Raw genomic sequence first — 27,597 nt, forward strand, 5'->3', positions numbered from 1 at the left:
GAAACTGAGTCAAAAAGAAATAGAAAGTCTGAGCAGAAGTATAACAAGTAAAGAAATTGAATCAGTATTCAGAAATTATCTGTTAAGAAAAGTCCAGAACCAGATGGCTTCACGTCTAAATGCTAAAGATGATTTAAATAATTTATATCAAAACTTCTCAAACTTTTTCAAAATATAGAAAAGGATGGAACACCTCCTAACATTAACGAAGTTAAGCATTGCCCTTGAAACCTCCGCTGCAAAATTATAACTGAGACAGTGAAAGAGATCTGGCCTAACAAACTCCATCTTGCTTCTAACCTCCAAGCTATCCTTGTTCATTCCTGGCTGTAGGCTGACTTAACTTTGAGAGGAACTTTGTTTATAGTTTGTACTTTGAAACAAAGATTATAATAGACCTTATCTCAAACCCCCTTCTTGTCTGGAGACTAGACTGCTTTTGTAGGACTAACAGATTAGCCAAAAGATTAGAAATTATAGTTTAGGAGCTAGAGGCTGCAAGATTCGACACCTGTGCAAACTGGTCCTGGGATAACATCACTATTGTTAAACTGAAAATTAGTGCTTGAGATATTTCGCACACCCTGCCCTTGATGGATCAGCTGGCACCACTCAGATCAATAAACTGGCTCACCTGATGTTGTGGCCCCCACCCAGGAACTGACTCAGCACTTTGACTCCCTGTGATTTCATCTCCGGACCAACCAATTAGCACTGCTAACTCACGGACCCCTACCCACCAAGTTAGCCTTAAACACTCTATTCCTGAATGCTTGGGGAGACTGATTTCAGTAGCAAATAAAACTCTGGTCTCCCATACAGGCGACTCTGCATGAATAACTCTTTGTCTTTTGCAATTCCCCTGTCTTGATAAATCAATTCCATCTAGGCAGTGGGCAAGGTGAACACACTGGGTGGTTACATTCTGATAACAAAGACATCACAAGAAAAGAAAACTGTATTTAAATTTCTCTCATTAATGCAGATTTAAAATTTTTCAGCAAAATACAAACTGATTCCAGCAGCATAAGAAGAAGATTATAGACCATGATCAAGTTGGATTCCAGAGGTGTCAAGGTGGTTCAACATACAAAAGTAATGAATGTAACACAACACTTTCATATATAGAAGGAGGGTGAAAGATAGCTGCAATTAATTTATAAAAACGTATTTCACACAAATCAAAGACATTTCATGACAAAAATACTCTAGAAGCTAGAACTATAAAAACAAAAATTTACTCATTATGATAAAGGTATAATTCTTTTTTTAAAACCCCAGCTAACACCTTAATGGTAAAACACTGAAAGCTTCCCCTTAAGATCACGAATAGACAAGGATCCCTTAAGATCACGAATAGACAAGGATCCCTTAAGATCACGAATAGACAAGGATGGCCATTTTGCTCCTTCTCTGCAACCTTTTGCTTGACATTCTCGATAGAACAATTAAGAAAGTAAAATAAATAAAATTCCTCCAGATGAGAAGGGAAAAATTAAAATGACCTGTATTTACAAATAAGATAATATTTTATATAGGAAAATCTCAAAGAATTCATAAACTGTTAGAAATAATGAATGATTTTGCCAAAGTTGCATTTTAGAAGACCAGCACACAAGAATCCGTTGTATTCCTATAAAACTAAAAATAAGCATTCTATAATTAAAACTAAGAAAATAATTCTGTTTTCAATAATATCTAAAGAAATAAAACACACAATAATAAATTTAACAAGTGAAGTGCAATACTTGTATTTTGAAAATAAAATATTGCTAATTAGAAATGACAGGGTTCACTCTGTAGAAAGTTTCAAGGAATATATAAAAAAAGCTTAGAAATAACAAATGAGTTTAGAAAAATTGCAGGTTATATAAGTATAAAGATTTTTGTAGTTATATATAGTAGTAATGAATGCATAGGCATAGAAATTAATGTATCATATCATCTATAATCACTAAAAATCAAAATAGTTAAGTATAAATCTAAAAAATATAGAAATTTTACATTGAAATCTACACAATGCTGATAAAAAACTCAAAGAAGTTCTACTATGTTCTTCTATTAGAAGACTCAATGTAGTAAAGATAAAAGTTATCCTCAAATTGGCATACAAATTAACACAATTTTTATCACTGCAAGAATTTTATGACATAGAAAATATTATTATAAATTTTGTATGAAAGACAAAAGAAGTAAAATTACTAAAACAACTTTCAAAAAGAATAAAGAAGAATCATTCTGCCTGATTCTAAGGTTTATTATACAGCTATAGTAATTTTAAAAATTTAAATACACATAAGTTAAAGCAACTTTATTCATAATAGTAAAAACTAGAAAAAGAAGCCAATTTCCTTAAACGAACAAATGACCTAAAAAGCTATGGGACACACATGCCGTGAATTACTACTTAGTGTTTAAATAGGAACTGACTATTGACATGACATGGATGCATTTTCATAGAATTACACTGTGTGTAACAAAGCCAGCCCTCATGTTACATACTGTATAGTATCACTTATATAACATACTTGGAATGATAATTTATAGATGAAGAACGGATTAGTGGTTGCCAGTGATTAAGGGGGAAGGAAATAAGTAGATGAAGCTATACAAGGGTGACTTGCAGGCTTTCTGTGGTGAAGAAAATATGGTTTATCTTTTTTTGTTTTATTTTATTTTATTTTATTTTTATTTTTATTTTTATTTTTGAGACAGAGTCTCACTTTGTCGTCCAGGCTGGAGTATAGTGGTGTGATCTTGGCTCATTGAAACTTCTGCCTCCTGGGTTCAAGTGATTCTCCTGCCTCAGCCTCCTAAGTAGCTGGGACTATAGGCGTGCGCCACCACGTCTGTCTAATTCTTGTATATTTAGTAGAGACGGGGGTTTCACTATGTTGGCCAGGCTAGTCTCGAACTCCTGACCTCGTGATTTGCCCACCTCAACCTCCCAAAGTGCTGGGATTGCAGGCATGATCCACTGCGCCCAGCCTAAAATAATATTGAGGGATTTCTTTTTTTTTTTTTTTTTTTTTGACATGGAGTCTCGCTGTGTCACCAGGCTGGAGTGCAGTGGTGTGATCTTGGATCACTGCAACTTCTGCTTTTCTGGTTCAATTGATTCTTCTGCCTCAGCCTCCTGGGTAGCTGAGACTACCGGTGTGCACCACAACATGCAGCTAATTTTCATATTTTTAGTATAGACAGGGTTTCACCATGTTGGCCAGGATGGTCTCCATCTGTTAACCTTGTGATCTGCCTGCGTCAGCCTCCCAAAGTGTTGGGATTACAGGTATGAGCCACCACTCCTGGCCTGGTTTGTTTCATTTTGGAGAGAGGAGCTTGCTTTGTTGCCCAGGCTGGAAGGTAGTGGCAAAATCATAGCTCACTGCTGTCTCAAACTCCTGGGCTCAAATGATCCTCCTGCCTCAACCTCCCAAAGTGCTAGGATTCCAGGGTGAGCCACAATGTCCAATGTGTTATTTATCTTAACTGTATCAATGTTAATACCCTGGTTGTGATATTGTAGTATAATTTTGCAAGATGTTAACATTTAATGAATTTGAGTAAAAGGTACACATATGAGATTTCTGTATTATTTCTTACAACTGCATATGGATTGTGGTGGTTAACTTTACGTGTCAATTTGAGTGGGTTATGGAATGTTCAGGTAGCTGCTAAAACATTATTCCTATGTGTGTCTGTGAGTGCTTCTAGAAGAGGTGAGTGTTTGAATCAGTAAACTGAATAAAGATGACCCTTACATAGAGAGTGAGCACCATTCAATCTGCGGAGGGTTTTAATAGAAGAAAATGGAAAGGAAGGGGAAATTTGCTCTCTGCATGAGCTGGGACATCATCTTCTCCTGCCCACAGGCATTGGTACTCTTGGTTCATGGGTCTTTAGACTTGGACCAGAATTTATACCATTGACTCTCCTGTGACCAAAACTCAGGTCTGTGGGTTTTGACTAGACCTACACCACTGTCTTTGCTATGCCTCCAGTGAGATCATGGGACTTCTTAGCCTTTATAACCACCTGAGCCAATCTCTTGTATATTACATCTATTTTTTATAAGTCCAAATATTTATCTTATTGCCTCTGCTTCTCTGGAGACCATTTATACATGAATCTATAATTATCTCAAATAAAAGATTTAATTTTTAAAAAGAGAAACATTTGTTGATGTCTCAGTAAGTGGGTGAATGATTCATCATTGGTCAATCATGGGAATGAAATTGTTTGGCAGAATACTGAAATGCAACTTGTCATATGTAGGCAAAAAGAATTTTGAGTTTCCTGGGCAGAAAACTGTTTATAGTCTATTGCTCAGTTACAGCATGACTGATATGGTTTGGGTCTGTGTCCCAACCCATATCTCGAATTGTAATCCCCATAATCCCCATGTATCTAGGGAGAGACCAGGTGGGAGGTGATTGGATCCTGGGGGCAATTTCCCCTATGCTGTTCTGATGATAGTGAGTTCTCACAAGATCTAATAGTTTCATAAGGGACTCTTCTCCCTTCACTCCTCACTCTTTTCTCTCTCACCTGCTGCCACGTAAGATGTGCCTGATCCCCTTCCACCATATTTGTAAGTTTCCTAAGGCCTTTCCAGCCACAGGGAACTGTGAGTCAATTAAACTTCTTTCCATTATAAAGTGCCCAATCTTGAGAAGTTCTTTACAGCAGTGTGAAAATGGACTCATACAATAACAGTTCACAGATTGCAGTTCCTCTTAGGAAGGACTCTTACACAACAGTCACACTGGTATGCCATGAATATTATCCCAGGATTTCACCAGAAAAACTTGGAAGTTATCAGATTAATTTGCACAGAGACAAGAAAAAGCTAAAATTTCTGGTAATTTTCAGATACTAGCTTTAACTGATTCTAATTTATGATGCCCTAAAAAAATCACTGTGATCCACTAAAGATGAACTTATTAAAGTCAAATTTGATTAAATGGAGTGCAGACCTGCATCTGTCTTTCTCTCTATTTGAGACCACAGATTTATCTTATGGTTTATTTTCCAGTCAGAGAATATAGAATGGAATAAATGAACTTAATAGTTCACAGAATTATTGCATCAAATTCCTGACCCCAGAAATTGCAGGCAGGGAGAAATGAAAGCCCCAAACAATACTCCTCCCTCAACCAGGATAATAAAAACAGTTCTGTCTCTAAGGAGGTTATTGCAGGATTAATGAGATCATGAAAGGCTTGAAAATTACAGGATTGTTCAACATGACCAAATACCCATTTACCTTGACTATATGGCAGTGAACAAAAAAGGTAGGTTGTGAATAAATTCTAGTAATTATCAAAACTCTTATTTGGTGACACCATTTCAACCTGAATTTAGAAAGGGGTTATATATTAGAGCAAATTAAGCAAACTCTGGAATGAAGAATACAGTTACCATCAACCTGTTAATATTTTTTCCCTATCCTTATTAGGAAAAAAAAATCAGAAGTGGTTTGTTTTCATGCAGTAAGGACAACAGTATGCCTTTATATATTTACCTCAAGGAAATGCCCAGTCTGCTCAGTGTTATATTCCAAAGGGATCTTGATTATCACAGCATCCCAAAAAACACCATGCAAGTCCATTTCATTGATGAGATTATGCTAATTCCTGCTGAGAGGAAAGTAGGAAATGCTTTAAATACCCTTCTAAAATACATGTCTGACAGAGGATCAGAGATAATCCCCAGGGAACTAAAGCAGCTTGACACATTAATTAAGTTGCCAAGGCTCCAGTGTTTTGTAGAATGTTATAATATTACTTCTAAGGTAAGAGGGAGGTTGATAAATCTTACAGTGTTCACCATGAAAAAAGAGGCTCCTTTTGTATTTTGATGGCAATATATATCACATCTGAAATAGCCTGAAAAACTGCAACTTTTAAAAGGTGTTTGGAGGAAGAAAGAAAAAAGAAAAAGAAGAAATGTTTTCGCCTGCTGACTTTGAGTACTAATTCTTCTGCCACATGTGCTATGTGATATAATAGATTCAATGTTTTCAGACATATAATATGTTACAGATAGGGATGGTCAATGTAGCCTTAGTCAAGCCCCCAAAATAATATTCCATTGCAAAGAACTGGAATTTGAATTCATGCCGTTTCAAATCTTGTAACAAACTGTGTTTATTGCAAAGCAATTCTACACCTTCTACTCGTCCCTTGGAAAAATTGCATACCTAACTGAAGGACACAAAATGGTTAACCCTAAGTGAGTATTATCTGATCCACCACACCATAAAATTAGATTCAAACAATATAATTTCATTGTGCATTGAAATGATACATATAAGACCAAGTCAAATCTTGTCTAGGAGGCACCATTTTTTTGTACAAAAATGTTATTAGAACATTCACAGTATGTCCTCCTACTCTCTCAGTGCTGCTTTCCTATCACAACCCTCTGGCATTATGGCTGTTAGATACCAAAGATGATGGGTCTTATTAGATGTCGCTACTCTTAGAGGTGCTAGCTCTGTATTCAGTTTCCCACATTGTGACCTCATGCCTAAGTGTGGTTAGTCCTCCACTGCCACTACTCTTAGGGTATGATAATATTACGATTGGTTCCTTATGTTCTATCCACACTTTTGTAAATTATTAAACACCCTTTAAAATATGAACTTTCAACATTGTGTCTTGCCATAGTCATATCAATAAAAAGAGGAATACTGAATTTTTCCCTGTGAAACTGGGAATGGAAAAAGTGTTTTGTTACAAGTGTCAGCCAGCACAACCAGGCAAGAAAATAAACAAAAGTTTAAAAATTTTGCTCTACAGAGAGACAAAAAATGAAAGTGGCATTATTACAGATATGATTGTATATTTACATGATCTAAAATAATATACAGATCAATTATTGAAGTTTAGCAAATTTATTAAGCATGAAGATGATATATGAAAATTAGTTGTGTTACTTATACTATCAACAAACAGAAAATTAAAATAATGTTATGTACTATAGCATCAAAAATGTCAAATATGAATGAATCTAACATAAATTATGCAATATTTCCATGTATTACAACATAATATATGATTGATCTAAATAATACCTATATAGATGATCTAAATAAATATGATCTAAATAATACCTATATAGATGATCTAAATAAATATGATCTAAATAATACCTATATAGATGATCTAAATAAATATGATCTAAATAATACCTATATAGATGAAGAATAAGCCATATTCATTAATTGCAATGCCTAATATTGTAAAAATGTCATTTTCCCAAATTGATGTATAGATTTAATGTATTTCATTCAGAAATTCCAAAAGGTTTTTTGAAAACCTAGAAAAATTTTCCTAAACTGTATGTGTAAATGCAAAAACCAAGAAATGCCCAGAAGAAACACTTGAGGATGAACAAGTTATAGAACTTTATTTATAGAGTTTACAAAAGAGATTTAATGTTAAGGTAAGGTAAAAGCAGCAGTGTGTTATTCGTGTAAATGTAAGAGAAAGACAGAATTAATCTATATACATACAGATCTATACATTTGCATGTATATCCACATAGCCATATATACACACATATCTTTGCTTTATGAAAAATGACACTGAAAATAAGAGGAGCCAAAATTATCTAAGATGTAGCAATGGAGAATCTGAATAATCTCAGGGAAAATGGCATACACAAAAATCTATTTGAAATAGATTGCAGTCATAATTGTCCACAGTAAAATTAGATTTTAGAAAGTATAAAATAAGATTTTAGAAAGTAACCCTACTAAAAATACAAAAATTAGTTGGGCGTGGTAGCGTGTGCCTATAATTCCAGCTCCTCAGGAGGCTGAGGCAGGAGAATCGCTTGAACCTGAACCGGGTGCGGGGGACGGAGACTGCAGTGAGCCGAGACCACGCCACTGCACTCCAGCCTCGCCAAGAGAGTGAGACTCCATCTCAAAAAACAAAAACAAAATAAAACGTATACAACGACTTGTCAGAAAGGACTACACGAAAATGAAGAACTCTGTCCATCTAAGTTTCTATTAAGAGAGTGAGAGAAAAGACATGAGTGGGACTAGGGATTTGTCCACATATACTCTTACTAGTCCGTTAGTCCACTTGAGTTGCTATAAAGGAATTACCTGAGGCTGAGTAACTAATGAAGAGGAAGCTGATGTGGGTCACACTTCCACAGGCTGTATAAGAAGCATGGTTTCAGCATCTGCTCTGGTGAGGGCCTCAGGAAACTTCCACGTTTGCTGGAAGGGGAACTGGCATCATGTGGTGACAGAGGGAGGAAGAGAGAGGGGAGGGAGTGATTGTAACAAAATCAGATCACGTGAGAACTAGGAGTGAGAACTCACCCAGTCCAGTGAGACTGGCTCCCAGTCATTCATGAGGGATCTGCCCCCAACCCAAACTCCTCCCACTAGGCCAGACCTCCAATACTGGGGATCACATTTCAACATGAGATTTGGAGGGTACAAATATCGAGATTATATCATCTAGAACATAGACTATGTTTCGGAGCATTCACAGCCTAAGTAACTGAGGCCAATCTCCTGCTTAAAATAGTAGAAAATTTAGAAAATAATACACTCTATTTTAGAAATATTTTGAAAAAATTGGAATATATCCATGTATTACTTTATATATACACATATTCATATGTATAAATACATATACGTGTATATATGTGTAGATATGTTACAGCATATATATATATACACACACACACCCCTATATATGCTGTAACATATCTAAGAGACATCAAGGCAATACAGAATTATGGGATCAACTTCACAGAGAAGAAACCATAAGGAAATATAGAGAAATATGGCAAATATCTGGGGCTCTTTATTCTGTAGTTTCACTAGATGGATAGATACTAAATAGAAATTTCTAGTTTAATAATTCAGTATGGCTGAGGTGGGCGAATCACTTCAGGTCAGGGGTTCAAAACCAGTCTGGCTAACATGGTGAAACCCCATCTCTATTAAAAATTCAAAAAAATTAGCCAGGCATGGTGGCGGGCACCTGTAATCCCAGCCTCTTCCAAGGCTGAGGCAGGAGAATCGCTTGAATCCGGGAAGTGGAGGTTGTAGGAAGCCGAGATCAAGCCACTCTACTGCAACCTGGGCAACAGAACGAGACTCCGTCTCAAAAAATAAAATAAAATAAAATAAAAAAAAAAGGAAAGAAAAGACAAAAGAAAAAAAGAAAAAAGAAAAATTCAGTATATAAAACAAGAACTAAAGTAGAATCATTTAATAATAGATCAGGTCCTGTTGAAGAGAGAATTTGTGAACTAAATATTATATCAGGACAAAATATCCAGAACTTTGTACAATGAAAAAAAGGATGAGGAGTTCAGAAATCAGTCCGGGAGATATGAGACATAGAGTGAAAAGGTTCCGAAGGAGAGGAGAGACCACATGATAGAGCATATACACAAAAATGTAATCTTTGAGAAGATTTAAAAACTGATGGAAGATTTTAAGCTATATATTCAAGAGAGCAATGACAGAAGGTCTTCTGAGTAGAAAATGTATTACTGAAAACCTAGACTTCTATTTATATCCGGTAAAAATATTCATCAAGAATACATGTAAGATAATGATGTTTTCAAGCACAACTTGCCATCTGTGGGTGTGTTTCAAAGAACACACCAAGTCATTTTTCTATCTAATACTAAGGAGTAGTTCAGCTAATGGAAAGGAAAGAAGGACATTGAAATTTTAAATATATGGATAAGTATAAATTAGCATTGACTGTCATAAATAACATCGTATTGTTCATTCACTGATGGTTTATTAAAATAGATTTGGACAATTTTTTGCTTTTTTGAGACGAAGTCTTGCTCTGTCACTCAGGCTGGAGTGCAGTGGCACAGTCTTGGCTCACTGCAACCTCCACCTGCTGGGTTCAAGTGATTCTCCTGCCTTGTCCTCCCGAGTAGCTGGGACTACAGGCAATTGCCACCACATATGGCTAATTTTTTTTTATTCTTAGTAGAGACAGGAGTTCGCCATGTTGGCCAGTCTGATCTCCAACTCCTGACCTCTTGTGATTCACCCACCTCGGCCTCCCAAAGTGCTGGGATTACAGGCGTGAGTCATCGCGCCCGGTCGACAATTGTTTTTAAGTGTTCTACAGCACAGTAATTGTATTATGAGGAATAAAAGTAAATATAACTACTTATTGAGATATACATATTCTAGGATAAGCAGTAAATAGTAAAATAAAGCATAAATGTGCTAATGGAAGGAAACTTTTCCATTAAAAATATTGTTTGATCAAAACCAAAGAAGGTTAAGAAAACGAAGAAGTAAAAGGAACATAGAACAGACAGGATAAATATGGAAAGCAAATATCAAAATGGTGGATTTAAGACAAAATATGTCTATAAATGGACTAACTGCTCCAAATAAAAGATAAATATTGTCAAGCATACACTTAAAAAAAAAAATCTCCTTCCTGCTCCTTACATGAGCCACATCTAAAATATAAAGGTAATCTAAGATTTAAAATAAACAGGAGGAAAGTATTTACTACGCAAACAGTAATCAAAAGAGCAGGTCTAACTATACGAACATCGGAGGGAGGTTGACTTTTAGGGAAAAGGCTGCAAGAAATGCAAGGAAACTTTCACAATCACAAAAGGCTGGGCTCACCAGGAAGCCGCAACAATTGGACTTCCAATTGGAAGCAACATCAACAACAAAAGTCTTTGATTAAGACAGTGAAAAGTCAAGCCAAAGTTGAAAAAAAGATATTTGTAACAGATACATTCAACAACGACTCTTATCTTAAATGTATATTAATTATAAATTGGGATGCAACCACAACAACAAAAGTCTTTGATTAAGACAGTGAAAAGTCAAGCCAAAGTCGAAAAAAAGATTTTTGCAACAGATATACTCAACAAAGACTCTTATCTTAAATGTATATTAGCTAGTATAAAATAATAGCAAAAACCTAACAATCCAAAAAAGTTGGTCAAGGTACATGAATAAGCTATTTACAAGATAGGTTATCCACACAATGAGAAATATATGAATGAGCACTCACCCTCATTGCTAATTAGAGAAACAAAAATTAAAATCTCCGCAAGATAACTCTATGTTCCTACCAGAATAACTAGCGAAGAAATCTGCAAGCAGTGTTGTCGAAAATTCAGTACAATAGGAACACTAATACTCTGCAAGTACAAGTGAAAAATGCTAAAGTATACTTTTGATTCAGCAACAACTTATATAACATAATTAAATATTTTTCCTATGTTAATATCTTTTTTCACCTTGAGTAATACAGAACTTAATATATATAAGGAAATTAATATATATCCTCTTTTTCCCATTCCATTTTCATATCAAATTTTATGCATTATCTCTACTAAGGATGTGCATACACATCTTCTTTGACCCAGGAATCCCCCCTAGTAGATTTAGACCCAAAAGAAATGTGCACATTTATACCAAGAGACATGTATGAGAATACTCAGAGAGAAGCTATATTCTTCATAGCCAAAATCTGGAAACGACTTACGTGTCCATTAGGAGTGGAATTGGTGAATAAAGTCTGGACTATTCATACAATAGAATACTATGCGATAATTAAACTAAATGAACTCATCTATTGGCAACATGATGGCAGGCAAACCTGGGGATCTGAAGGCTCACTTACTTCGCTCTTTTGGTAACTTAGCAGAGAGTTGCTTACTTAGATTAAGAAATCTGAAGGGACCGGGAAGTTGACTTCAATGTACCTGCCATTTAAGACTATTCCCTTAAATAGGCCCTTGGTGTGCAGACCTTACCACACGAGCTGCTTAGTTCCTGGTATTGTTCTGGGTCTTAGGACCACCATTATAGCTCTTGTTACTTACAGAACAACAGTATTCCCTGCTCTATTTTCTGCTAGCCTATAAAAAAGCAAGGTGAGCCAGCATGGTAGTGAATGACTGTAGTCCTGCTACTGGAAAGGCCAAGGCAGGCAGATCACTTGTGCCCAGTTCAAAGCTGTAGTTCATCATTACTGCACATGTGAATAGCCACTGTGCTTCCTTTCAGCCTGGGCAACATAGCAAGACTCTGTCTCTAAAATAAATAAATAAATAATTCAAAGAGATGTGGGGAACCATTTTTGCTGTCTCTTGCAGTGTTTTTATTGCATGGCTGGCCTGCTGGCCAAACCTGAACACTTTCTGCACAAATTTTGGCCACAATACACGCAGAACACATAGCCCCTGCTTATGCTTCTAAAAAAATAAGCATTCATGAGACTGCTTGTGCTTTCTCACTTCTCTGGACGTAAGTTTCCCCCCAGTATATCCTATGTTGTATCCACACTGTATGTGATTAGAGTTTTGCGGCTGTGATGCACTTGCCTGCCAAAACAACTTGGAGAAAACTTATGCACATAACGTTAAGCAAAAGAAGTCACTCAGAAAAACATACACATGGGGTTATACTCTTTACATAAGTTCTAAAACAAGCAAAGCTAAATTACAGTATTTGACATCAAGATATCTGTGCCTCCAGAAAGGGAGAAGGAGTAGTGATTGATCATGGGCACAAAGGGAGCCCTAGGGTGCCAATAATGTACTAATTTTTTATCTATGGTGGTTACATGTGTGGTTGATGTGACGACTCATTCAACAGTGCATACGTGTTAGGTGGGTTTACCTTGGCATCAAATGATGCTGTTTGAAGTTAATGCATTAAACAATAAGGTTTTAAGTATATTTAGCATAACAAGCACGTTGCAGAGACTATTTTTGCTCACTAAATATTCCCTGCTTTTGTCTACTTTTCCCAGCCTGACTTGCAGTTCATTTCGAGACTTGTGAGCAGAGTAGACAGTGAGCAGAATTAGTATGTGCCACTTCCGGGCTGAGGCTTCTAAGACCTAGTGTCTTCCTGTGTCTTTCTCTTCCGCTGCCATGGTGTCCTTGGAGGCCACATATTCCAGATGGTGTCACTTCCAGATGGAAGGAGGCTTCCCAACCCCCATCAATCTTTCTGTATGTGGGAAATGAACCTGTGTTGCATTAAGCAGCTGAGATTTTTCTTTAAGAAACCAGAACTAATTACCTTAATACCAAATGTCAATCTTACAAACCATAAACAAATCAATACAAATTGGGGGTTAAAAGGAACAGGATAAAAGGATATATACTATTTTCCCTTACTACTCAGGGTAAGGAGTAAAATATATTAATATAGAAAACTTTTACACAATTATATTTTAAAAGTTACTGTGAGATAAAGCCTATGTCTTTCAAATTATAAGAAACATCTACAAAGAAAAGACAGTTTTTTGTGTGTATATGCATAGAATGTATATGAAAAAATCACAAGAAAATGTTAACATTGGTTGTCTCTAGATATAGGAACATGTGAATTTATCATATGTACAAGCCATGAATAAGAATTACATTTATGAAATGTTGTAGCCAATTTCAATAGAAATAATAAAGCATTTTGTTAGGTAGGCACTTTGCATTTAAAAAATTATTTGCAATGGTTATTGAAGTACCTCCTTAAATTTGTCTGTCTATCCTTCCTAAAATGGTCTTGAAAATATCAGTGAAGAATAGGTAGAGAGATAAGCAGTATCTGATTTTATATCTGGTCTCAGGAAGTGGTTAATTCAATTTATCAAATACTCCAGATTCAATAAGTAAAGCATTACATAACAACTAAACTCTGCTCTTTTCTTTCTTTCATGAGAGCTCATATGCTCCATGAAGTTAAAATTTCCAAGGTTCTGTGGGATTTAACATGCAAGGGTAGGATTCCTTCTTTTTGGGCCATTCTGATTTCCTCCAGGTAACATTTAGTGATAGTATTAATTCTGCAAGTAGAAAAGGGTAAATGACTTATTAACAGAATTTTATGAATAACATAATGATTTTGACTTTGCCTCAGTGAAGACATACAAATGGACATTTAAATATATGTTGTACTCTGTCAGAGTTTGATCCTCCAATTCAACACAGTATTGTCAAATTCACTCCTTTGCCAGGGAACCAAATATACATTTTATATGTGTGTCTCCCACCATAAAAATGACCTTAGCAGATTGATGATAAGTTCTTCAATATACCAGACTCATATATATATACACACACATATACACATATATACACATGTGTATATATGTGTGTGTATATATATATAAAATCAGTGAGGAAAATATCAGCCATAATTTTATGTGATCTTATCAATACTTTCTATAGATACCTCCTCTTGGAATAATAATAACTGCACCACTCATAAAGATGCTTTTAATAATGTGCCTTCAAAATGCATTTTAATCATGAAAGCATGCATTGAATTTCTAATATTATAAAACTTGGAGAACATACTGTGCTCTTCAACACTTTTCATGACTTTAAATAGCCTTTGGACTCTTGAAAAAGTTAAGCCTAAGTCGCATTATGATTAGATGATTTAGTTTAAACTCATGTGAAAGCCACTTCATCCCCTTCATCATCCTGCCTGCCCTTTTCTGACCCTTCTCAACTCTATTACATTTGTCTGATGATGTGGTATTATTTCATAGCTTGATTGAGGGGTTTATTGATTTCAGCTACTGCTCTCTACTATATATAAATAAGTCTAAAGAGAGATGGTTTAAATTTGGTAATGAAAGAAAAGGCTATTTCATGACATCCAGATGATTTCTTTGATGGTTTATCTGATGGGCTGTCAAAAGAGGGCATACCCAGAAAACTCAGCACCTATGAAAGAAAATGACCCAGCCAGTAAAGTCCAGACATATAGACCTAGGAATTTCATCATCTCTAATGGGGAACTGAAAGATTGTTTGAGATAGTATTTTCATTTCTTTCACATAAGAATAAATATTTGAGAGAGAAAATGCTTGCAAGAAGTGAATAGTTGAGCATGAACCCTCTTTGCACACACACACACACACACAGGCATAAACAGTTACATGTTACTTAATGACAGGAGTTTGTTCTGGGAAATGCATAGTTAGGTCATTTCGTCATTGTGCAAATATCATAGAGTGCCCTTACACAAACCTATATAGTGTAGCCTACTACACACCTAGGTTATGTGGCACAGCATATTGTTCCTGGGCTACAGACCTATACAACATGTTACTGTACTGAACACTATAGGTAGCTGTAATACAATGGTTAAGTATTTGTGCATCGAAAGATATCTAAACATAGAAAATGTACAGTAAAAATATATTATAAGCTTATGAAACAATTGTTGTATACGCAGTCCATCAGTGACCAAAATGTCGTTATGTGGTTCATGACTGTATATGTTTTCCTTGTTCACTGAAAGCAGACCCCAAAACAAAGGGTTTCATACAAATAGTTTATTTAAAAAGTGATCCAAGGAATCATGGGTGACAAACATAGGGAATTAGAAAGAGAAGGGAGCAAGGCAGGACAAGAGGATGTGTGATCCGTTTTGCACCTGTTACATGTAACTTGTGCTTGATGCTATTGGATGGTCCGAGGAGACTTGTAAAATGTATTCCAGAATAGTTGACCAGGGAGGCAAAAGTGAAAAGCATTTATTTCTTGATTTCAATTCCTCCATTAAATAAAGGTTGCTTATTGAACTTGATTTTCCTGTCTTTTAAGGTGTCTATAAAAGAGCACGGAGCTGGTTCCCTGGGTGTCCCTCATTGCAGGGTCATAAGAGCCTTGGAACAGGAATGAATATTTGTTCCACAAAAGGCCAGAGCTGACCCTGTGCTAAACTGTTCATAGCCTCCTTGGCACCACTTTGCTGCAACAGTGGCCTGAGCAAGAGTAGGGCCAAGAGGACTTTATAAGCAATCTTATATGTCTGATAGATTTTTTCTATTGTAAAATTAAATACATACCTGATTGTAGTCACTATAAATATTTGATCTTGATTATTTGAAGGATCCTCATTGGCTTTATAATCTATAGGTGATCTGAAAAATTTTAAATATTTAATATACCCTTATTAAATCATTGTTATAAATTAATAATTAACTGAATTAGCCTAATAATATTTTACGTTTAGAAGAGTATTAGTGAGTGGATTATTTTTTAGTATCTGGGATAACCTAAATGATAATCTTGGCCATGGACCCTATTTTCAACACATAAATCCTGATGGAATATTTAGAAAAAGTTTGATAATATAATATATGGCTTTCTAGCAATTATTAAGAATAACTGATAAAACATTAGCAGTTTTAGATGTGTATTCTTTTTTTTTTTAGATGAAGTTTTGCACTTATCACCCAGGCTGGAGTGCAGTGGTGCAATCTCATCTCACTGCAACCTCTGCCACCTGGGGTTCAAGCAATTCTCATGCCTCAGCCTCCTGAGTAGCTGGGATCATGGGCACATGCTACCAGACCCAGCTAATTTTTGTATTTTTAGCATTGACAGTGTTTCACCATGTTGGCCAGACTGGTCTTGAACTCCTTACCTCAAGTGATTCTCCCGCCTCAGCCTCCCAAAGTGCTGGGATTACAGGTGTGAGCCACCACTCCTGGCCTAGTTGTGTCTCTTTAACCATTGTAAACACGTTAAGCAATATTATTCTTCACTCGGAGAGTCGAATGAAAGAATAGATTTTTCTGAGTCTAAATACAAAGTTTGAAGGGTAAAAACACAGGCTGTGTAAAGACTTCCCTAGTACAAAGACTTGTTAGAGTGTTTTGGAACGTTCTAACCTTTAGAAAAGATTATCTCTTACTAATGTGGAAAAGGTAATTTATAGCATGAAATGAGATATAAACATGAGATTAGAACTGCAGCTAAGTTTGTGCAATGTTCACAATTGTGATGCTGCCTTTATTAAACGTTTTCCATCTGATCTTGATAGTTCTTAATAGTTATTTTTGCTCTTCTTCTCACTCTATTTTCACTTTAGTCATTATAGTCTCTGTTAATTATTTTGTTGTAACTCTTGGTTATTATTTTCATTCCTTATTTGATTTTCTTGTTTCATTAGTATTTGCTCAGTATGTCTCAGATTCTTGCAATTCTGTCCTTAGATTTCTTTTCTATCTTTTTAATTTTTAAATTTTATTTTGTTTTTATTCATTTACATTTTATATTTTTAAAATTTTTGTGGATACACACTAAGGTATGTAAATTTACGACGTACATGAGATGTTCTGATACAGGCATGCAATGTGAAATAAGCATGTCACGGAGAATGGGGTGTCCATACCCTCAAGCATTTATCCTTTGAGTTACAGAGAACCCAATTACACACTTCAAGTAATTTAAAAATGTACTATTACTACTGACTATAGTCACCTCATTGTGCTACCTAATAGTAGGTCTTATTCGTTCTTTCTATTTTTTCTGTACCCATTAACCATCCCCACTCCACCCCACCAAGCTTCCCAGCCTCTGGCAACCATCCTTCTATGGTCTATGTTCATGAGTTCTATTGTTTTTGGCTTTGGATCCCACAAATAAGTGAGAACTTATGATGTTTGTCTTTCTGCATCTAGCTTATCACTTCTTGGATTTCTTAAAATTTTAAAGATTTTATTCAGAAACAAATGGATGGATCTACATATACTGCAAACAAAATATCATTTCTGTCATCAACCAGCGTTAACACATTTCACAGTTAATACGTGTATTTTTATGTGGTCATTTGACATCATACATTCATGGACTTGCATGTTACTAGAGCAAACCTACATACCTAAACAAGCTTTTATGAATTTTTACAGTAATTATTCACTGTGCACATTGGAAGTACAAGTCTAAAGTAAGAAGAAAGAAAACCAATTGAATATAATAATGAAATGTGTACTAGGGGAAATATGAAAGATATAATTCCAAATGTGCAATTGTGAATTATTGAGGGGGAATAAATAAATCAATAAATATGTTGAAAGACTAAAATATGAAAGTCAGTGGCTTGCAGAATAAAATACTTCATGATAAGAAGATTTTCAAAGATTATAAGGATAAATGTTATATTAGATGAAGTCCAATAACAAAGCTTATTACTGAGATTGGGTTGATGTTAATATCAGAATGAATGAACAGTGGCAGGATCACGTAATGACTAGGCAGATTTTGAAAATGGTAGCTCAAGTAAACTCCATTATACAGCTGTTTCCTGACTTTGGAGTAATTATGTTACTCTCTTTGTACTGGTGTCTTCATCATTAAAGTGAAAAAGAGCATAATAATATTCCAACAAAAAATTAAATAAGGCCAGGCATGGTGGCTCACACCTGTTATCCCAGCACTTTGTGAGGCCAAGGCGGGCGGATCATGAGGTCCAGAGATTGAGACTATCCTGGCCAACATGGTGAAACACCGTCACTACCAAAAATTAAAAATTAAAAAAAAAAAAAAATAGCTAGGCTTGCTGGCCTTTTGTCCCAGCTACTCGGGAGGCTAAGGCAGGAGAATCGCTTGAACCTGGGAGGCGGAGGTTGCAGTGAGCCGAGATCACGCCACTGCACTCCAACCTGGTGACAGAGGGAGACTGTGGGATGGGGGAGGGGGAAGGGATAGCATTAGGAGATATACTTAATGTAAATGACGAGTTAATGGGTGCAGCACACCAACATGGCACATGTATACAGAAGCAACAAACCTGCACGCTGTGCACATGTACCCTAGAACTTAAAGTATAATAAAAAAAAATTAAATAAATTTCTACTTGTTAAAAATGTTAAGAGTTCGGGTTATTGAAGTTATCAAAAAAAGTTTATTGTCATACATATGTAAGTGTATATATGTGTGTAGATATAGGTATATATGACAATAAACATATATGACATACATACATATTATGTGTGTGCATACATATGACATATGTGTATATATGACAATAAGTATATATATGCACATACATATGGTATGTATATTATAAATTTAAGATTTAGGAAGAGTTGGTTGATCCCCACTAAATTTGGAATTGGCTGAATGGTTCTGCAACTTGAGAGGGAAAGAGTTAGGCAGGGAGAGACTGGGGTTTATTTTACATCAATATATGTTCCAGAATCAGTATCCAAATGATAATGGGACTATAAGCCATATCTTATGAGGAATGAGTGAAGAGACCAGCTGTTCTTAACCTTTAACAAGAAGACATAATTGTTTTGAAAAATGTTTAGAATTAAGATTTAGACCTAAGATTAGAGTGGTTGGTGGGATGTTTCAGTGATACAACATCCCTCTCAATATTACAAAACTTTTAAAGTTTGATACTTTTAAGTATAGAAATGTTTCCCTTGGGATGTAAAGCAGTAAGAACATGCATGGTATTGCTGAGAACTTGACAGTCATGTTGTGCCAAGTACTAAACCTAGCGTAAAGGTGGTTATGCCAGGAAATGTTTGAGGTCTTTCTTAACCCTGGGATTTCATGACACGTACATTAGCAAAACCAAGATGCCGCGACAGAGAGACCGCGTAGTAGAAAAACATAGAACAAAATGAAGAACATAGGAATAATGTCACAGGTGAAGGCACATTTTCTGGTTCATCAGTGGTGTATTGTACCTGAGTCTTCATATGGTGGAAGGGAGAAAGACTGTCCCTGGGGCCTCTTTTATAAGGGCACTACTGCCTTTCATGAGAGCTCTGTCTTCATAACCTAGTAAACTCCCACAGTCCTCATTTTCTAGAACCATCAAATTGGGATTAGCTTTCAACATGTGAATACTGTGGGGACACTCAAATTTTCAGACCATAGCACCTGTGAATCTGAATCTTACTCCAAATCACACTATTTCTAAAGAAAGATTTTTTTTCAGTCCCCACATTCTATTGTTACTGGTCTATTTGGTGAGGAATCTGAAAGAAGGAAAATGAAAAAGGCAGGAGTCAGGAGTTCTTTTCCTTCTGGCTCTAAGGTAATAATGGTTGTGTTAATAAACATTACTAGCCTCTATTTTTTAAAATGCATTTTAAATACTGTTAAAGTCTTTTTGCAATCTCTTCAATTTTTGACATAGCCACCCAACAGCATAGAATTGAAAATTTTCATTATAATCCTGATTTAATATCTGAAAAAAACATTTAAAGTATACCATTTATATTAGAGCAAAAACCATTCTGATAACTCTGTTTAATGTAAAGAATCCATATGAATTACACATTTATATAACCTGTCTTATTAAAAATAAATAACTATGAAGAGTGATTCAAGAAAGAATGTTCAATGCATTTATTATTGTAACACACATTACCTTATCCTGTCTTTTGCTCTCTCAAACTTGTGCCACGGATCACCCTGAAACATCTAATAAACATAATACTAATTTCAGGTGATTTGTTGAGATAATCAATTAATTAATATATAGCTATGAAAGTGAATACATTAGACATGTTATCCAGATAGACTTCACAGTCTACTAAGTCAACAGAAGCATTGAGTAATCCTGTGCTTTCCCAACTTTAACTTTCATGTCAATTATCCATAGATCTTGCTAAAATGCACCTCATATTAAGCATTTTGAAGATTGCTCCATGCTTCCTGGTCTTGTCTTCCAAATTCATTGATACTTGATATTTTCAGCCTCATCTCCTGTTGTTTACTCATTATAATGTTATACTAAATTGTCCCTTTTTTCTTATATTAGAGTTGTTATTACATAGAAGCATCCAAAGCTTTTCACCTGTTCACTTGAATCTCAGGGTTTCAGTGAGAGCCAGCCCTCTGTGTAAAGCTTTGTCTTTTGCCCTGACATATAAAGTTCTCCAAACATTTCACATATACTTTCATGGTGACTTTTTTCAGACTGTGTGGTCTTGATTCCACCTGAAACCCTGTATTCTTTTGTATGTTTCAAAAACCAGGGTTAGAAATTATCCCACATTTTTTCTGCAATTATAACTGTATCTTACTCATTTTCTTTTATTAATATATTTGCAGTTTAATATTATTATTCAGTTTCTTAGCCAAATAACTCTGCACTTTACTTTTTATTTACTTTCATTTATAACTCTAAGAGTTTGATGCAGCCCTGACTGAAATGAACACAATGATATACTTATTTTTATTGCAAAATTATTCTCTAAAACAATATTAAATTATTAATCAAATCAATAGATAAAATTATGGCCTTTAATGAGTTTTAATAAATAAAACTATATAAATATATGCTTACTGAAAAAAATCAGTGCTCTAAAATCATAATAATATGTTACTCTGGATTTTAAAATAGCACCAACAAATATAGTAATTAAATCAGTTTTCTAATTAGAAGTGTTCACAGTGGCAAGTTTTACTTTGAATTTAATTAAACTATCACAACAAACATGCTAACAAGCCAAAAATAAGTGAAAAAGGCAAACTCACAAAGAGGAATCTTCCATATACTATGAGAACCATTGGTATTAAAAAATTGTATCTTCAAATGAAATTTGTCATTTTCAGTGCAGATGCTTTCAGAAGAAAATTAGCTGGCATATTAAAATACTGATGAGCTCACAGTCTTTTTTAAAATTAAATGTCGATGTAGTAATAAGTGGGCCTTCCAAAAATTCTTTAGATATATGAGGGGGTGAAATATAAATATACATATTAGGACGGCTGCACCATTAAGAGGAAAATCGCTCCTTTCTTGTCTTTTAGTTACTTAAGATTAAATCATTGGCTCAGTGTCTATGATCATCCCAGTGGCAGCCTGCCAGATTAGCAATATTGCAAACCTGAGTCTATCAGCTCGAGGTAGTGCTGCTGGCGTGAGCCTTTGCAGCACTTAATTTAATTAGATGAGGCTTCCATTGTTGAAACTGCTGAACACAGTATTTTTGACTGAGCCAAGGAAGAATCTAATTTATTAGACCTTTGAAACTGCGCTGAATTGTTATTGTGGTGTCTCACAGCAACTGCAATGTTTTGAGTATAAATTCTGAATCCCGAGGAAAGCAGTGTTTCGGGTATCTATCCTATGTTTACTGCTGATGCACTAGGCATTTTTCTTTGGAGCTGTGCATCCTATTATGATCTTGGTTGTTGTTGGCCTGCAAGTTCAAATACAGTTTTCCATTATTATTCCATGAAGAAATTTGGTGCTGTGGTGGGAGTAGTGAGCTGGGATAAAGGAGAGCTACATTTTGTTTTACCTTTGTTTTATTGTGTGATATTGAACTTTCCATTTTATTCCAGCATGCTTCTATAAAAGAAAAAGGACATACATTTCTCTAGAAGCATGAGATGTTATAAAGCTTATAAAATAAATTCTAAAAGGAACTTGGAAATATTTAGGAGAAAGAAATTTAATCTTTATTGAGCAACTGCTTCATGCTTGGTAAAAAATGGCAAGCATAAAAACAAAATAAACAACAACAAAATCTCTTGGTTTTTGTCTCAAAAAAGATTGTATCTTAAGGGAAAAACCAAACATGATCAATGTATTTTCTAAGTACATATCTGATTTATAAATACAATGAATAATTTGTAGACTATATTCAACTTGAATAAATGAAGGGATATTTTTATTTTATTCTACATGCAAAAGAGGTATTAAATTACAAAACCTTTTAAGGGAGACCTTAGTATTTTTGACTCTTTCTTTAGAAGCAATTGACAGTATTTGTTTTGGACATAAATTATCTCTGTACAAGGCAGTGGACATAAATGTTAAAGGTATGAGATTTGGGTATGAATTTTTATTACATCGCTCAGCAATCACATTTCCACTTACTGATAAAATATTAATCAATTGTATCATTCATGATTTAAGCAGTGCCCTAGTTCTTGAGCATACTGCAAAATAAGTAAGATCGCTATGGTCTCTAAGTTCTTAATAGAATTACAATGTACCAGGACATTGCCATTTAAAGAAAAATGTATCAAGTGTTACATTATAAAGGACATTATGGTTCATGGAAGGAGAAAATAGAAGGATGTAACCTTGGCCTATGGTCCAAAGTACGGGTACCTAAGGAAATTATATTCAAGCCTTTATCTGATAGGCGGATAAAAGTTAGCTAGGGGAGGTTTGAGGACACTGCGTTATTATGCCTTTATAGTCTTATGGACACATACATAGCTTTCTGTTTTACTAGCTGAAAAAGCTCTGTTCTTCATCAGGGAACTACAGAGTATGTATAAAGAAAAATAAATGTGTTTCTTTCTTTACCGTCCTCTTTAGTCTTTATAGTCTTTTTTCACTGTAGGGCTGAATGTCTCTACATATTCAAATAATTTAGGTTATTTTTAGTGGAAAAATAGAAAGGAATGTGACATTTTTCATTAAAAACATATTTGCGTAGGCTTTTATTATGGGGTGAAATAGTGTAAATATTTAGGGGGCTTAAAAGATAAAATTCAAAGTAAGTTGCCACTGAGGAAATAAGTACTACTCTAAAAGTCGAAGCTATTTTTATTACTAATTGTATTATTTTCATAATTATTTTTTAATGGGTGATCACCTTTGTAACTTTTTATTCATCTGAAAAATAATAAAGGCCTTTGTTTTTAGCACAATAAGATTCTTTGTTATGAAGTGGCCACCAGGTGGGAGGGTGGTCCACAGTAGGGATGGGGAAGGATGTGGAGAAAAGTCATTGAGGATCTTCAAAACCAGTGCCTTTGAACTTCCGTATGCACCCGAGTCATCTCGGGATCTTAGTATATCGGTGATGACCCTAATAGTAGGGTCATTAAGGTGATGCCTGAGAATCTTTAGTTCTTAGGTGACTGCATTTTCTTATCTATGCACCATACTTTGAGTAGCAGTTTTAGGCTGAGAATTTTAAACTGTATTGGTATAACAATGGGAAAGGATCAAGGAATTCTAAGCAGGATAGTGACAGATGTGATATTTATTTTTATAAGATTGCTCTGTGAAAAAATGCAGAGTAACCTTACATTCATATCGTTGAGTCAAAGAAGATGGTATGAAAAAGCGACATGCTATCTGACTCTAACTACATGACATTTTAAAAATGATAAAACTGGGAAGAGAGTAAAAGGACCCATGGTTCCCAGGGATTAGGAGAAAGGAATAGAGGGAGGAAGACAAGGAAGGGAGAATTTTAGAGCAATGGAAGTATTTTTTATGATATTATAATTGTGGAATTATGTTGTTATACTTTTTCAAAACCAAGCAGATGTATAACACAGAGTGAACTCTAATGTAAACTATAAACTTTAATTAATAATATTGTGTCAATATTGGCTCATCAATTGCAAAAAAGCTATCATACTAATGCAAGTTATTAATAATATAGAAAACTGTAGTGACTGAGAGTGGGTTATGTAGGGAATCTGCTTTCTGTTCAATTATTCTGTAAACCTAAAACTACTCTAGAGAAGAAAGTCCAGTATTTAAAAGAAAAAGATCACTGTTACAGCAGTGTAACCAAAAAGATCAGAATAAAAAAGTGCAGTGAAGAAACTATTTTATCTTGCAATTATTTTTCAACATCCAATCAGTACTGCATAATAACAATATTGAGTCCATTATCATGTATCTATGGTCCATGACACAAAAGTTGTGTTCCTTTGATTGCTACATTAGTAAAAATAAAAAAGAGAAAAATACAAAATAAGCATGTGAATCAAGTGGTACAATTAGAATAACAACAAACTTTTACCAGACCTATGAATATAGAACTATGTTTTATTCATTTTATGTATTATTCTTTAGTATGTGGTTCATGCTACTTAGGTGCAAGGTAGCAATGGTACGAAACACTGGGATAAGAGGGTTAAGGGAGAAAAATATACTAATTCGTGGTATATTTACACAATAGAATTTATAGGACTTGATGAGTCATGGAATATGAGGAGCAAAGAGAATGCAACCATCTAAAATTACAAGCACCTGGCCAAAGAACTGAGTAGATGGTGATGCTTTTTACTGGCACAGAGATTATGAGAGAATCTTTTATTAGGAAGATAATAGTGGAAACAGCAGATCGTGGAATATGTGCTCGTTTAAGAGAGAAACGAAATATAGTAATTGGTGATGAAATATGTATAAATAATAAAATGAATCAAGCTATAATTTCTGATAAAGTCAAAATAAAATTGTTTTGGGGTAGCCAGGACAAGAGGATTACCTTGTTCTACTGAAGATTATTTAAATTATTAATTTCAGAAATGATCCCATCTCGGCTTCTGTAAGTTCACATTTATAAACATGGGTCTTTTTATTGGAAAATGGCAGAGAAAGTAGTCAAAGGAAGAGGTTATCAGAATACTGAAATTTCCACATTTTGGTGGAGCAATTTGTGAAGATAATGGAATCATATTGAGAAACAAAAGGAACAATCATGAATATTAAGAGTGTATGTCAGGCACTAATATCCTAAATAAATGAAGGGATATATTTAAGAGCTCAGAAGCTGACTGTCATAAAAAGGAAACAATCATGTATTTGAGTTTTATGAGTCTTGAAAAAGTGAGATTTAAAGAAAAGCATTAGTTTTTCTTTATTCAGAAACTGGCGGTCAAGAACAATGAGGATAACAATCACATTTCTAACCCTGGTAGGCATGGGGTGAGAGAATAAGGAAAATCACCACTAAAGAAGCCTTCATGTATATATGGGAGGTTGTTGACTATGACAAGAGTTCCAGAGTGCTCAGTCTAAGGAGCTGGGATATAAGGACAGAAAGAGGTTTTAATTAGGGGAGAAAAAGAACAGAGGTCAAACGTAAAGTAAATATCCTTCCACTTTGGACAGATGCAGGAAAGTGGAATCTACTTTTGTCAGAAACGTACAGAAAAATAACAGGGTAGAGGCACAGAAAATCTTACATCCACAAACTCCAGGAAGATACAGATTATCTGGCTGCCTTATAAACTATTCCCTATACTTGTAGTATGAGCTCGAATGTACCTTTAGTTCCTACAATGTTGAAAGCTTTAAGTAATGCATGAATGATTCATAAGAAGCTAGCAAGTACCCATCTTATGATCCTGCATGTAAAGAAGTGGAACTGGAGGTGAGGAAGGCCCAGAAAGATAGTTTCCCAAGAGCATTGAGCCAGTGATTTCAATGGGACAGCCCGTTTGAATTTTGTGCACATCAGGTCGGAACTCCAAATAGTCTTGAATGGATGAAATGAAACAGATCGTCATATTTTTATGGATTGATATATTTATGAATGAACTGTAACTTCTAAATGCAGAATAAATAAAAATATAATTTGGGATAGTTGGAATTTTCAATTATAATCTGTTAAATTTAATCAGCATTTAATAGTTTCAAACTGCAGAGTTAACTAGAAAAAAAATTTCTATTTACCTATATTATCATAACTTTTATTTGGAAATTGATCGTTAGAAAATTTAACTGTAAAGAAACATATTTCTATTTATGTAAGACGACTCTTGAGAATTGCATTAAAAGTTTTTTCCTTTATGTGGAGTAGTGATTCAGAATATTTTTAGAGCATTGAGAGTGCGTTTTAGCAATTCTCCTCATGGTGAGCCCTAGGTCATTTAAAATTTATGCTACTCACTCAACAGGAAAGTTATCAGGATCCTGGGTTGTGTGAAAATTGATAACATGCATTGATCAATGATGTATGAACTGAATCTACAACTTGTTTATTTGGCTTCACCTGCACTTCCTTGACATTTTGATTCATATTCTTGGCAATACTTGTATGAAGTCACATGCATGCTGGCAAATAATCAAACCATTTTGATACTCTAATGATATACAATTTGTGCAGTAGCCACTGCCTCTTAGTCTTATCCAGGGATCCAAATCATCGGGATAATTTTAAATGGAACATGTACGATAAAACCCTGTGAGGATTTTCTTGGGATTTGCTCTTTTTGTAATACAGCTATTACAAATTCCGTGCACATTCAAAAGAAGGATACAGCTTGATGTCTGTTTTTTATGTCCAGAGAATTTTCCCTTAAATATAAAATTGTGTAATATTCAAATGAATTTTTTTAAAAAGGTCAAATTTGTAAGAAGCTGTTAAGATTATTGTATTAGAAAAAAATTGGAAAATCCACTGGGCTTGATTTACTATGGTCTGTTAGGTGATTATCCTTTGTCATGATCTGCTTGCAAAGGCTTCACTGATTTCTGGACTTTTTTATTCTTTTATTGCATGTCTTTTAAAAGTAGACTTCTAGTTCATTTCTGAACCAGAATTACTACTGGCTCTTCTCTTCCCTTGGTGTATCAGGATTTCATTCTGAGGACCATGATGTTTTACTGGAGTGCAGTGGCCAGATCTCGGCTCACTGCAAGCTCCGCCTCCCGGGTTCACGCCATTCTCCTGCCTCAGCCTCCCGAGTAGCTGGGACCACAGGCGCCGCCACCTCGCCCGGCTAGTTTTTTGTATTTTTTAGTAGAGACGGGGGTTTCACCGTGTTAGCCAGGATGGTCTCGATCTCCTGACCTCGTGATCCGCCCGTCTCGGCCTCCCAAAGTGCTCTTTCTTTCTATCTTTCTTTCTTCCTTCCTTTCTTTCTTCCTTCCTTCCTTCCTTCCTTTCTTTCTTTCTTTCTTTCTTTCTTTCTTTCTTTCTTTCTTTCTTTCTTTCTTTCTTTCTTTCTTTCTTTCTTTTTCTTTCTTTCTTTTCTTTCTTTCTTTCCTTTCTTTCTTCCTTCCTTCCTTCCTTTTCTTTCGCTCGCTTTCTTTCTTTCTTTCTTTCTTTCTTTCTTTCTTTCTTT

At 35.0% G+C, this 27,597-nt stretch overlaps 1 long non-coding RNA gene across 1 annotated transcript in view; it reads right to left on the minus strand.

Annotated features, from left to right (window-relative positions):
• Positions 1 to 3,362: 3,362 nt before the first annotated feature.
• LOC108584418 overlaps positions 3,363 to 27,597 on the minus strand; it is a 232,344-nt gene continuing 208,109 nt past the window's right edge. The window contains exon 3 of the long non-coding RNA XR_001899448.3: positions 3,363 to 5,636. This is a non-coding gene — a long non-coding RNA (uncharacterized LOC108584418). The remainder of the gene's footprint in view (positions 5,637 to 27,597) is intronic.

This window comes from Papio anubis, chromosome 2, assembly GCF_008728515.1.
Source record: "Papio anubis isolate 15944 chromosome 2, Panubis1.0, whole genome shotgun sequence".
Taxonomy (NCBI): domain Eukaryota; kingdom Metazoa; phylum Chordata; class Mammalia; order Primates; family Cercopithecidae; genus Papio; species Papio anubis.